The following is a 12,055-nucleotide window of genomic DNA, read 5'->3' on the forward strand; positions in this document are numbered from 1 at the left end:
TTTGATGGAGATAACATGATGACATGTTTACAGAAGGCAGTGACAGAGCGAGGCTGACAGCTCAAAGTTGGAAGGGTAGTGGAGCCTCTCACTGGGCTCTCATGTGTATCCCTGACAGAGGAAATCCCTCAAACATAATCCCCCCCAATCTGTAAGTTCAAACCACAGGAACACAATGATTAAAAAGGGACCTATTATCCTTTGCATTCTAGTAGACTAGCTTTGCATGATTCTTATTTCAAAATAATCTTTATTTATCTGCTGGGCCTTTTTGCAGCCCCTCAGTTCACACTGAAACAAGCTGTTTTAGCTCTTTTGCCTACACTTTGTTGCACTTTCTTCTAATTAACTGAAGGTTTCAAAAGCAAGTCTGAGCGGCTGCTGTATAATGTCTCAGTGGCATAATAATGATCCAGGAGTAGAAAAAAATTGGGGGGGGAAACCCCTAACAGATCCACTTTTAAAGGTTCTCCTTTCTCCGTAAAATGGCGTGATTTTGTGAGGTCAGTCAAGGAAAGAGCTGACACAAACTGAAATGAGAACTCAAGAAAAGGTCTGGAAAAGGCTACTGGCCCACTTCATCTTTCAGTCTTGTAACATGACAGCCCACTGAGAACGCAGCCGCTGTCCCGGTGTGGAGCAAAAGCAGATGGTGTTGATATGCTTGTCACTCGTAAACGTCTGTTAAGGACCTTTAACAAAATACCTCACAAAGATTGAAAGAGTGAGAGTGGATGACCAGAGAAAGCTGTAAATGGAGGACCCTTTAGGTGAAGGACGAGTCAAGAAAAGAAAAAAGGAAAAGAAACATGAGCCAAATGAAACAATATCAGTGACAAGCTGAAAAACAATAGGAGAATACAAAGCCCAGCGCAGCAGGGCAGACACTGTGGTGCTGTGTACCACTGTGAGAGCCCGCTGTTCTGGGCAGCACTCAGCAGACTGAGAGACCACAGCTGTAACTCAGAAGCCCGGGCGTTTCTGAGAAACATGGAAGGGGAACTAGGAGGGTCTCACCACAGAACCATCCACAGCTGCAATAAGGGAAGTAGGATAGGGCAAAGGACAAACAAAGACCATAAAGGAATAAATCAAGCAACCACTAAGCATCAAGTGGGAAAGGGGCTGGCTTGTTTGCATATATCAATGGGCAGCACTTAATTGGGGGAAATGAGAAGCAACTCGCTGTGCACAAATGGCTTCTGCACTTCTTCTGCACACAGTTTTGTTGTACCCTTTATCTGTTCAGAAAAACATCCAGCTAATCGGGTCTATTAACGGACCCTTTTCAATGCAATTATATAGACAAGCTACAAGTCAAGACTTCAGAGTGAGCCAAAGCTAAAAACTGATTCTAATTTAAAGAACCATGAGGTATCTGTGTGCAAGCCATAGACCAAATTGTATCATTTTCTATTACCAGTTTAGAGTCAAGATGCCACAGCAGAGCATAATATTATAGACTGGTGCAGTTCTGTAGAGCAGACCACCGCAAATAATAATCCACTCTAACCCCCTCCACCCACCCAGTGTCGGCAGGTCCTCAAACTGTCACCTCTGACAGGACGTGACATGTCTGACTTCCTCCAGGCACTGACATACGTACAGACAGAAAATGTCAGCTGTGGGCAGATAAACAAGCCATTTTTTAAACAAAATGTGACATTTATGACTCGTGCATTTTTATTTCCTACCACCACCTGACAAAGACAAGAATGAATAAAAACTTCACAATGGCGAACAAGAAAGACAAGCAAGCTTTTAACATGTGGGTAAAAGGTGTGCACGCTAATGTGTGAAAACATATTGTCAGCCTGTTTCTTAATAGTAAAACAAGTTCACACTATTCCTCTCCACTCAGCTCTTCTTCCTTCGGGGAAAATTCTTTGGTCAAGAACACCAAAAGTGTGTTGAATGTCAAAAATGACACCAGCAGTGGGTTATGTGTCCACAGGGGTGGATTTATACCTTTAAAGGATCAGGTTTGAAGTCTTTATGCGCTCGCAAAACAACAATAAGTCTCTGAAAATGATCCATCTGCCAAAGCTCACGATAATGCAAGACTTAATTACAGAAGGGGAAGTAACCCCCTTCATTTATTTTGGGCTGCTAGCCCCAAACAATCCTAATGAAGCGTTTATCTGTTGTGATTGAATTACTTATTATTATCCAGCTACAGTAATCTGATTAGTAGCATGTAAACAATGGATGACTGACTTTAACCAAAGGATTTTGTAATAATGCTTCATGTAAATCAGACGTGAGGCATTAGGAGTAAGTAATATCAAATGTATTGTGTGATAAGCTGTAACAGTGACAGCAGCACGACTGCTGTGGGGAAAAACACATTTAAATTAATTTCCTAATTCAATAATGTTCTGGTGGTATTGTGGCGCTACAGTGACTTCAGGGTAGCAACACAAAATGCATGCATTTATTCATGCAGACGCAATACGCAAGGATGAATGCATCTCTTTACTTATCAGACATTAAGATGAAATGCAGCTGGTTCGTGTTGGTTAACGAGAACATTTCCAATAACACAACAAGAGAGCAAATGGAGCGGAAAGATCCATCTGCTACATTAGCTATGAGATAAGTGGGATTCAAGGGCATCGTATCCAACAAAGCAACTGTTCAGCTACTGTACTAAAAAAATGGGTAAGAGAAGATCATCGGAGACACCAAAAGTATGAGATCACAGCTAAAGTGACTAATCACATCCTTGCACAATTTTCTTCCTGCTTGAAGCAACTGACAGGAGTTAGAGGAAGAGATAAGTCCTTCCCTGAGAAAGTCTCAAGGCAAATCTCAAACTCACAACATGACCTGTTTGACTCTTCACCTTTAGCTGAACTTGGCAACAAACTCTCTGGAGAGAAGACACAAGGGATTGACAAAATTAAATCACATCACAACAGCTTAGGTCCATCGGTCCTTGGCTAATCCACTGCACTGGATCAAACAGAGCCTTGAAACTGTGATGTGAGGAGAGCTGAGGCTAAAAGAAGGGATCCTTACTACAGAGAACCCTGGAGGCATGCAACTTAAAGAGGAATACGGGCTACCCTGATTGGTCGATCACTCTGCCTCTTTATGCGAGGCTGACTACCCATCCATGCTTCAGAGTTGAGGACACAATGGGGAGGGAAAGCAAGAAAGAAAGGGAGAGGGTGGGAGGAGGGGGAAAGTAAGGAGGGGGGAGAGTAGCAATGCTGACCCCCCAAACTCTTCCCGATAGTTGAACAATAGGAAAGAAGAAGAAGAGTGGGAAAGGGAGAAAAATTAAGGTATTTACACTAAATTTGGCTAGCTGTACAGATCTCCTGCAAAAAAAACCCCCCATCTAATCTACTCCCAGCTTCAAAACTTTACTTTCTGAGCACACATGAAGCACCTAGCAAACTAACTCTGACACCAAACAGCCCCAGAGGACACATTTACCCCCTCCCCACACACCGACACACCGCCCTTTTGTTTCCCTTTCCCTCCCTCTTACAGCCTGCCCCCTTTTATACTTTTTCTAAAACCATTCCCCACTGTTACTGCGAAACAGAAAAGTACACGGTAAACATAAAAATCCACAACTCACCCAACCCTTTCCTCTCCTCTCTTTCTTCCTCTCAATCACAGATTCAGCTGTAGAGGCCAGGCTGCCGCTTCTCCTCCCGGCCACGCCCACACGTGGTCATGTGACTGCCATCCCAAGTGGCTAAGAAGGCATTCGGCAGTCACACCCCTCATTCAAAGAAAGTGAATGAGGAATATTGTGGATATAGCGAGCTATCCTAAACCACATTTATTATAGATAAAGTTTTATGTCTTTATGGGAAAAGGAAATTACAAAAGAAGAGTGTGTGTTTGCACAATACAACAGGCAATACCTACTTCCCTGTCCTTATGTGTGCCCATATGCTCTCTACCACCCCCAACTGCTTTGCTTCACAGCAAGAAGTGTAACAGATTATCTGTGTGTGCACACTAACAGCATTTGGTCTTTCCTTCAGTCCTCATTGCGCCTCTTTCTGAAATAATAGGCAGCACACACACACACCAACATGCATCCTCTCCCTCCAGCTGTAGCTGACTCATGACCAAAACCATGACTAATTCAGAACATTTCAGAGTTTATAAAAATAAAACTACATAAAGGAATATTTTGCGAAAAATGCTGTAAAAGGATCTACTTGTTTTATGCACCGTTCCCTTTTCAGCTTCGATTTCCCTCTAAAAACTGGCAACAAGGAAATAAGCTCATAGTTTGTAAGAACGCCCCCACCCCCAGTAAAGCTTACCAAACAATTAGTGAGTGTTGTTTTGGAGGGTTATGTGTTGACCAGGTATAGTGGCTTCCTGTGGTCCAAGGCGGTTGATATAAAGACTCAAGGAATGATTAACTTTAGTTGTTTTCTTCTCCTTTCAGTTGTTATGCTTAGCCAGCTGGGCTTTAGCTTTGCCTCAGTGGGCTTTAGGTACACTCTTAATTGGTAGACGTAAGAGAAGTCTTTGCCGTTTTAACCTGCAACCAAAAACCCAATACGGTTATTTCCAGTGATGCCAAACTACTTGTTTTCCAACAGAAAACGTATGTCCTGGATGTTCCCCCTGTTACACATGCTGTTTTTATTTTGCTGTGGTAACCCAGCACCGCTCAGTGTATGAAATAGTCGTGTAAGAACTAGACTGTACTTGTGTGAAGCTGCACTGAAGTAAGCATTGGCTGCGAAACAGCAGAAAGTATTTCCAAATCCCAAATGTTCCTTGGAAATGTGTAGGCCTTGTGCTCCTGCTTCCTGTGTCCCTCCTCTCCAACAACATAGAGGTTCACATTGATCAAATCCATCCCTCCGACTGAGAAATACTAATAGTGCAGTCAGCGTGCGAGGAGCTGTTTTCTGAGAACAGATTTTTATGAATAAAGACAAAGAAAGATTTCTGCTACAAAGTGGATTTAATCTTAACTTACTGGAAGAAGAGCGTGATTAATTTGTTCCTTTGTTGACTTGGCTCTGCTTTTTTTTTCCATCAGCATGCAGGCTGAAGGTCTGACAGAGGTTTTCATAACATTCAGCAGAAATACTTCCTTCCTGTCAAAAATGGAGCTGAATCTGACTCTTGGCAGCGGTTTTGTTGTGAATATGAAACCAAAGCAAACGTGCAATATGGTGTGTTGTGGGTATCAGGTACCCAAACATATTCACTGCTGTTATCAGTTTGCATATACAAGCTACGAGTTTTTAAGATACACCTATTAAGAAATCTCAAACATAGAAACAGCAAATCGATTTAATACTGAGCAACTGCTCAGAAAGTTTACATTCACTTCCTTCACTCGGACCATGATAAAAGATTAGCTTTACCACAGGACCGGATCAACCATGTTATCTGATGTCTGTATCTAGAACACCAGCATAACTTTGTGAGACATCATTTATGGTTAATTCTCCTGTGATCTATATGACTAAAGCATCTAAGAACTTTAAGCTATATGCAGCAGTTCCAAGGTTCAGTTTAGGCTATGTCCTGGGCTTGTATCACAGCTGTCATCAGATTCAATTATGAATATAAATCTAATGAACTTTTGCTACATAAGGGAAAAAAAACCAAAAAGATAAATGTTTTCACTGTCCCACATGCCTTTTCGGGTGACACGCTTTCTGACAAATTTCTGTTTTATCAAAGAAGATATTTTCCCTTCAGTTGTCACCAGACAATAAACAATGTTGTCAGTATGGACCTTGCGACACACCAGTGTCTGAAGTTCCCATTTCCTCTTGGAGGAAACAAACATCAAAGGAGAGGAGACATTTTATTAGTGCTGCAAAGAGCCTAAAAGACGGATTTCAGAAAAAGCAGGCGGGGGTGCAATATGTGTGTTTGTGTATTATAGATACATTTCCTTACTTATCAATGTATATTTAGAGTGTAGTATGCATCCCATTCTAAAATGCTATGACTCATATCTGCACAACAAATAAGTGATTCAGACGGCCAAAATAACCCAACAATCACCTCTACTTCAGCCACACAGTGCTATCTGTGGCCTGATCCACGTATCGCTGCTTCACTGTAAATCTAAATAAATAAAGAGTTTCCTCTTTCACTTTAATTTCAGCTCAAATACATCAAGCCATTAAAACCTGTGGTAACCGAATGCTAATATGTAGGGATGGCTGAGGGGAATACGAGCTTTGCCTTAAGGCCAAAGCTGATTTCTGAAGGCTACCCAATCAGGGCAGAGCACATACTGAGCTGATTAAAAGAGTCGCTTCCATGACTCAGCGGACTCAGTGACACATCCTCCCCAGGAGAGGTTGGGGAGCTGAGGAGAGAGCAGAAAGCAAAGGGAAGGAAGGCCGGGAGGGAAAGAGGAGGCAGAGAAGAGAGATAGCAGCAGGAAAAGTAGCGGGTGGGGGTGGTTGGGAAAGTAAGGAACAAGACAGAGAAGGGGAAAGAAGAAGAACATCTGTCTTGGCCTAGATATCTATGGGGAAGATAGCTGGGTCTGCTGGAGACTTCCTGTTGTGTTTTTTTTGCTGTGGTTGCTCTGCTCTCCTGTGGTGCAAATGGAGACAGCATGTGTGATGAGCGAGGACACCCAAAAGTGTTCTCGCAAGACTCAACTTCTGGTTAAAATCGCCAAACATATATTAACAGTTCTGCTGGATTAGTCTGCAAATATATCTCCAGCTACTTCACATGTTGACAGTAAAATATTTCACTGCTCCAGGTTTTTTTCTTCAGCCTGCAGCTTGGACAATTTATCTCAAGGCTACTATGACGTATGCTCATGCTTGTATTTTATTAGCTTTTCACTGTACCAAACTAGAAAAGAATGTGCTTCGTTCTTTCTTTCTTTTTGTTTTTAACAATGATGAAACCATTGAAGATAAAGTGATTTTGTGGTCCGAGCAGTTGTTTAAAGAGATGTGTCTGCTTGTGGTTTACTGTTTCTCTTAAAAAGCCACTAAAGCATTCCCAGCTGGACTGCTTAATACAGAGATGAGTTAAAAAGACAAAGAGAAGTAGAAGCCTCTTCCACTTTCAATTACCATATTTAAAAAAAAATCCCACTCATTCTTCTATAACGATGTTTTCTTTCAAATGTAACCACATCACCATTCTGGTAAGAACAACATGTTTTTCCAATTCATAGGAATGAAAGGAGGAAGTGCAGAATGGTGTCTCATAAGACATTAAAACACTGATCTTTGCAAAATTGTGAATTGAAAAAATGTTGGAAAAAAAACTCTTTTCCTGCACCAATTTCCCTGCATCCCCATCTGAGGAGGATTCATTGTTCATCCTTTTCCATGATTGTCCTTAATGGAAACCAGACAGTTATTCTGCCTCTGTAAGGAGATAGTCCAAAACAGCCAAGCTCTCCCACAGATACAAAAAAGACAATGCCTGAACAGATACTCACACAGGGGTTCTGTCTTGTGGTTGTTGTACATCTCGCTGCAAGTAGAAGTCATATCTCCTCAAAGCGCCTTTCCTTCTGCACCTCTTTCTTACTTTCACAAGTGAAAGACCAGGAGTTAAACTTCTAGTCCATACAAGCCAGTGTGTGATCTCTCACAATGTCCTCTAGTCTTCCCTGCTGACCACCAAGCAGAAAAACTACAGAGAACTGGCCTTCTGGGGAATCCCTAGCCCCCTGCTAGGTCTGCGGGGGCCAGGATTGGGGATGACTCAATTCTAAAAATGAAAACAGGACGGAAGGAGCTCTGTGATTAAACTGTTTGTGCGGTCACGGCATGTCTTCGTGAAACATCTAACTATGTTATGATGCTAATTAAATCTAAACAGAAACCTGGGATGTGCACAGACATGGAAGCAGATAGAGATGGAAAATGAAGTTCAGCTTCTGACATTATAAATATCCTTCTTCTGTAACTGGTGTCAGCATTCGTTTGTCGACAGGACAAAAATACCACATAAGGCTTCCACTGAACATTGAACCTCAGTTTGATGGTGCATGAGAGACGAATGAATCTGAGGAAACTTGTCATTTCTCTGTGCAGTTGTGTTTTCCACCCTCATCTGCCCGCTCTGCCGCTGAGTGATGCTGATGACTACAGTTGGCTGTGTACCATTAGCAAATCCTTCACACCATCGAGGCTGGACGTGAAAGTTCACCCAAAGTTCCTTCAAGCTCAATTGGTACATTTCTTTTCTCAACAGATGACGGGGTTCTTCAAACAAGGTAATTGCACTAAAAACCACAAAGCTGCAGGCATATTATCTAAATCCCTAAACTATCATTGTAAATCCCATTTATAGCAAAAGATCCAGATCACTGCTTTTAGAGTCTGTGCTGATTATTGGAAAGTAAAGACTTGAGCATCAGTAATGATGCTTGCCCTTTCTGAACTGAGAAACCAATCAGTCAGCAGCGCAGCATGTCTGAATCAGGCTTACAAAGCTAATCTAACACATTAATCAGCAGGGTGAAGGTAAGAGCGCAAAAGAGGCGATGAAGATTATTAATATAAAAAGTTATGTAGCACTTCAGTTTTTTTTCTAAACTTCATTCTCTGTTATGAAATGTCATTTACTGACACTGAAATTTTATACTTTTAAATTTCACATGTGCAGAGTCTGCACAGTTCAGCATCAGCAAGATCACATTTTTTATAACTGCGCTGTCTTTAAGTGGTTTAAGATAATCACCTGTTGTTGGTGCACAATGAGGGACGAGACTGCACAATCTCATCTTTATTTTTGGGTTCTTTTCCACGCACATTCACTTCAGACATACTAACACACCAGTCCCTCCGCTTTACTCGTTTCAGCAGATGGTAAGTCTGTGATGCAAAAGGCCATCTGTCTGTCCATGCACAAAACAGCCCCCTATCAGCCAACAAGTGGATAAAACATCATTAGTAGAAAATGTGGAGACAAACACATGAACTTTTCTCCTGCACTGAAACGACTCTAAACAATCAATATCTGAAATGTATTTTACCCCGACTGTTTTTGTCAACTTTAGAATTGGAGTTATATACGTGTAATGCTGCTTACTATCATAATTATGCAATTCATCGTCATTCTGGTCACGTTTTAGGTTTGTTTGTAAATGTTTTTGATATGATAATAGTGGATTTAATGCTCAGTTTCACCACCTGAACATATCTGAAGATCAGTTCTTTAAATTTATCAAAGTTTTACTGAAAAAACAAAACAATGGCTGATAATAGCATGCCATATTCCATTTTAACCTCCTCTTTAATTTCATGACCAAGATAAGAGGTATGATTTTCTCATCAGCTTTTCCAAGACAAATGAATCACTAGCCCCATATCTAGATAAATAACAAGGAAGAATCATACGCCGGAAGGCCAGATAAATGAAGATAATGTCAACAGACTAAATGCTATCTTGCCTTCCTTCATTAGGCTCTGATGGCCCATATCCTATTATCTGTCTTTTTCTCTTACGGCAAGGTCGCTGCTTCTTTGTGATGTGTGTGCGTGTGTGAAAGTCTAAAGCTGAGCTGTTTACGTTTTGCCAAAAGTTAATTTCCTAGTCAGATGAGTTTAGTATATTCAAAGTAGTAAATGCTTGGGTATACATATGCTTTAAAATATAAGTGAAGGAGAACTATGTGAACATGTTTGGGTTCACAGCATGCAGGGGTAACTGAATGGAGAAGGGGGTGTTTACAGCAGTTTGGGGATTTGGCATAATGACTTAACAGGACAGAGGTCTTTCTGCAGTGGTGGGAAACTTCTTTAACCCTTGACTTCCCCCAGATGCTCAGTGTAAACTTTAACTTCCGAAAGCCTTTTCTGGGTGAGAGGGGAACTGTGTGTGTCTGTGGTCTGTGTGTGTGCGTGTGTATGTGGGACTATTTATCTGAGGCAGAAGGGCTGTCCCTTTCCCATTATTCAGCTCCACCTTCCAGTGTAAGATGTTCATTGTAAATAAGGAAAACATTTCATGTTAAGTCTTTTTAGTGTCTGCACACTTCAAAGAACTGCAAAGCAGTTTATTGAAAAAATGTCTATCCCACTGATATATTGGTGTATTAAAAACATTCATAACATATGAATGGAAAAGCCTGACATCTCTTTTCTGCACCAGCATGGTTCAAATTTCTGACCCTGGAGCTTTTTTCTTCATTAAGCTCCAGCCATGAGAGAAAGCGCAGTTGTATGATAACATTTTTCATTTGAAAATTAAACTGTCTGAAAAAGCATGAAACACAGCTTTATTTTACCTGCCACCCAGACTCATTTCATTTCATTTCATTTATTTATTTATTTATTTATTTATTTATTTATTTATTTATTTATTTATTTATTTATTTATTTATTTATTTATTTATTTCACACTTGGTACAACAGTTTCCACAGTTAGTTCTTTCAGACAAACCAACCACACTTTCTGTCAGTAAAGCACTGCAACAATGTGTGAAAAGGAGCAGGAAGAAGAAAATATTCTTATTAAACCCTGCCCCCTATCTACAATCCAACTTATATTGCAAGTGGGCACCACAAATAAAGGAACAAACTAACATTAACATTTATCTCCGGTCCTGACTCAAACCAAACAACAAATTTACAATCAGAATATACCACTCCACATAGTAACAAGGAGAAAAGATAAGAAAATAAAATAAATAAAACAAAAAACAATGGATCCTTTTTCAATGAACTCCAATTTCATTCACATTCTTCATATTGAGTTATCGTTTTAAGCATGTCACACTTTTTAAAACAATGTAAATTTATACAATTCTTTAAATTATAATGAAGAGAGTTCCACAGTCGTATACCCCTAACCGTTGGACTCATTAATCTTTGTGTAGTCCTAGCTAGCTGATGCTTAAAAGAAAATTTCCTTCTGCTGTCTTCTCCCCCCGAACACATTAAAAACACTCTTTGTAACTTAAAAGGCAAAATATTACTTTTAGCATTAAACATAATTAATTATATTAATTAACAATTTCGATTTTATAAATAATTTATTTGTATGTTCCCTTTATTTAATATTATGAATCATTCATATCACTTTCTTCTGTAATAAGTTTAGAGGTTTTATAGTATTCTCATATGTATTCCCCCAAACTTCGACACAGTAACTAAAGTATGAGAAAAACAATGAAAAATATAAAATGCGCATTGTTTTGTAGTCTAATAAATCTCTTACATTTCCCAAAATATAAATGTTTTTAACCATCTTCTTTCTAATATACTCGATATGTGATTTCCACATCAAATTTTCATCTACTATGACACCCAAAAAGCAAAATTCAGTAACTCTTTCAATCAATTCTCCATTAATGGACATAATGACTTCTTCCTCCTTTACACGATTGCCAAATATCATGAATTTCGTTTTTGTCAGATTCAAAGATAATTTATTTACATAGGGTTACTCAAGATTTACTAATCACACACTGCCTCCTGCTGGCTTGTTAGGGAAGCACAGTGACAGTGAAAGTCATGCACAAGATAATAGGAACTGACGCTTGTCACTGCTGTCACTGCAGGGCGTTTTTTGAACTGAAAAAATAGATGTAAACTCGAGGCTCGCTGACTTCACATGAGCAAAAGTGCTCATTAATTTGCAGCACAGCCAAAGACGCAGACACGAAGAGTCTCCCCTTCAGCGCAAGAGCGTCATTTTAAGCCACAAATTTCTCATCATCATGATCAAGGATCTTGAATTATTTGGCAAAAATGTACTTCTATCTAAAAAAATATTATTATAATCCAACAGAAGAGAGGATTTTCAAACAATTCAAACAAAATGATTCTCGCGTTAATGAAAGAACAACAAACTAAAGTAGGATTTTATTCCCATTAAGGAACAGCTCCTCCTCACAAGCGCATAGGTAAAGCCTGCCCCCGCTCTCATTTTTTTCCTTGGCAATTAGCCGAAGGGTCACACTGAGTAATGGTCTGGGATCAGTCCAGAGTAATTACACTGGGAGAGGATTGACCCCACATGTGCCTCTGCCGGAGGCTGCGTGTTTGCATGTGTGTGTGTCGATGAGAGACAACAAAAACACGCATACACACAAAAAGAGAGATTAAGAAAGCAT

The 12,055-nt window shown here is 40.1% G+C and overlaps 1 protein-coding gene across 4 annotated transcripts in view; it reads right to left on the minus strand.

Annotated features, from left to right (window-relative positions):
- The window catches only part of LOC146668281 (septin-9-like), a 70,119-nt gene that overhangs the window by 23,782 nt on the left and 34,282 nt on the right, over nucleotides 1–12,055 (minus strand). Inside the window, exon 1 of one of the 4 annotated variants that reach the window (XM_085410190.1) lies at nucleotides 3,593–3,694. The exons of the other annotated variants lie outside the window; for them this stretch is intronic. The gene's annotated coding sequence lies outside the window, so the exon portion shown is untranslated. Of the gene's footprint in view, nucleotides 1–3,592; nucleotides 3,695–12,055 lie in introns of those variants that run through there. 4 annotated transcript variants of the gene reach the window in all.

Source organism: Rhamphochromis longiceps, linkage group LG6 (assembly GCF_057381845.1).
Source record: "Rhamphochromis longiceps isolate RC_006_pf linkage group LG6, R_longiceps_female_GT1.1, whole genome shotgun sequence".
Classification (NCBI taxonomy): domain Eukaryota; kingdom Metazoa; phylum Chordata; class Actinopteri; order Cichliformes; family Cichlidae; genus Rhamphochromis; species Rhamphochromis longiceps.